This window comes from Schistocerca gregaria, unplaced genomic scaffold (assembly GCF_023897955.1).
Source record: "Schistocerca gregaria isolate iqSchGreg1 unplaced genomic scaffold, iqSchGreg1.2 ptg001646l, whole genome shotgun sequence".
Classification (NCBI taxonomy): Eukaryota; Metazoa; Arthropoda; class Insecta; order Orthoptera; family Acrididae; genus Schistocerca; species Schistocerca gregaria.
The window spans coordinates 100001-102500 of NW_026062914.1; positions in this window are offsets into that span (position 1 = coordinate 100001).

Genomic DNA, 2500 nt, shown 5'->3' on the forward strand with positions numbered 1-2500 from the left:
GCGTGCTGTCGTGGCATTGCCGGCGGGAGACAACACGCGCCACCTATGGTGACCGGCAGCTCCAACGCCAGCGCCACACAAGGGCAAAGCCCCACTTGGGTGCAGAAGCGAACTCTCCCAGCACAGCGCACGCGCCAACACGTCCGCACAACTGCGATACAAACCACCTGCGAGAACCGCTGGGGCGACCGAGCAGCAGACGGCGTCGCGGCGCCGAGTGCCAGGCGGCGGCGCATCCTCAACGCACACAGTCCTCAATCAGACCAGCACACTGCAGATGTCCACCGCGCTTCGCACCGGGCTCGGCTGAACCAACTTTGGCCGCCAGGCGCCGCGTGCAGGGTGCGCCGCAGCGTAGCTGCGCCGCCTGCCGAGCCCGTCGGCTGGCGCTCCTGCCACTCGGCGCCCCCCACCAGCCGCCTGTTGCGCGTGCGCCCACGCAGCGCGCGGCCAACACGCCGGGCGGCCCCCCTTCACCGGCCGGGAACAGTCCCACCAAGCCACCGCCGCGTATCGCTTCATACCCACATGGGCCTAGTCACGTGTGTGGATGTGGCGGGTACCGCTGAAACAACCGGTTAATAGCTGTACCGATCGTCGCCATCACAGATTCACCTCCAGCGTGAACAACCGCTCAACAACGGATTTCCAGTTCATTTGCGTATCTTGGGCAGTAAACGTAGATGTCCACCTACATTTGCGAATTCAACAATTCTTGCATGCCAGGATGTCATGTGTCACGACACGCTACATCAGACCACATACACACTGCGACATGTGCAGAAGAGAACACGTGGAAGGTGGCCCGCGCACGTATGCGATGTCCCTTCCGCGATCCACTGTCAACCGGCATCTGCGGCATGTCCCAGATATGGAACGCGGTCCACCAGGGTAGCACTTTGTGTGAGGCAATACGACAAAGTCGGAATACACGCGTCACTACATCACACGGCTCACGCTGACCTGACCTGACTCACCGCACCACCACCCCCAGCGACCCAGGGTGACATACAATGCGTTCGTACGTTCCTCCCACACGCCTCTACGGCGTACCACAGTGCAACCTAGCTGTTATTGGGAGACGAGACAAGTAGCATCGAGCACAACATATGGAAATTGAGATTCGACACCGTTGGGCACAGCCAGCGTACGGTCACACGTATCACACTACTTCACTCTGTACGTAACTACCGATGATCGGTACAGCGTGTGGGTTACGCGTACGACATCAGCGGACAATGGACACAGACCATACCACGACGTACACTGAGGGCGTCGACATCTGAACGCAACTGAACAGCTGCGAGGCTCATTTAACACTCAAACGCCAGACCGACCAGCTTGAGAGGACGGAGACACAAAGAGAGGGGCAGAGGGGGGGGGGGGGCGATATAGTCCTATTGCAATACAATTGACAGTGGATAGCGGGAATATGTGGAAAGTAAGCAACACTCGCAAGACATCTACATGAGGATAACAACGACACCAGAGATTCCGAGCAGTGAACTATGTTAGGCAAAGGGACAACGTGGGTTAGGTTAAGGGACAACGTGGGTTAGGTTAAGGGACAACGTGGGTTAGGTTAAGGGACAACGTGGGTTAGGTTAAGGGACAACGTGGGTTAGGTTAAGGGACAACGTGGGTTAGGTTAAGGGACAACGTGGGTTAGGTTAAGGGACAACGTGGGTTAGGTTAAGGGACAACGTGGGTTAGGTTAAGGGACAACGTGGGTTAGGTTAAGGGACAACGTGGGTTAGGTTAAGGGACAACGTGGGTTAGGTTAAGGGACAACGTGGGTTAGGTTAAGGGACAACGTGGGTTAGGTTAAGGGACAACGTGGGTTAGGTTAAGGGACAACGTGGGTTAGGTTAAGGGACAACGTGGGTTAGGTTAAGGGACAACGTGGGTTAGGTTAAGGGACAACGTGGGTTAGGTTAAGGGACAACGTGGGTTAGGTTAAGGGACAACGTGGGTTAGGTTAAGGGACAAATTGAGTTAGGTTAAGGGACAAATTGAGTTAGGTTAAGGGACAAATTGAGTTAGGTTAAGGGACAAATTGAGTTAGGTTAAGGGACAAATTGAGTTAGGTTAAGGGACAACGTGGGTTAGGTTAAGGGACAAATTGAGTTAGGTTAAGGGACAAATTGAGTTAGGTTAAGGGACAAATTGAGTTAGGTTAAGGGACAAATTGAGTTAGGTTAAGGGACAAATTGAGTTAGGTTAAGGGACAAATTGAGTTAGGTTAAGGGACAAATTGAGTTAGGTTAAGGGACAAATTGAGTTAGGTTAAGGGACAAATTGAGTTAGGTTAAGGGACAAATTGAGTTAGGTTAAGGGACAAATTGAGTTAGGTTAAGGGACAAATTGAGTTAGGTTAAGGGACAAATTGAGTTAGGTTAAGGGATAATCTGGTACAACCACAGTTAGGTTAAGCGATAATCTGGTACAGCCACAGTTAGGTTAAGCGATAATCTGGTACAGCCACAGTTAGGTTAAGCGA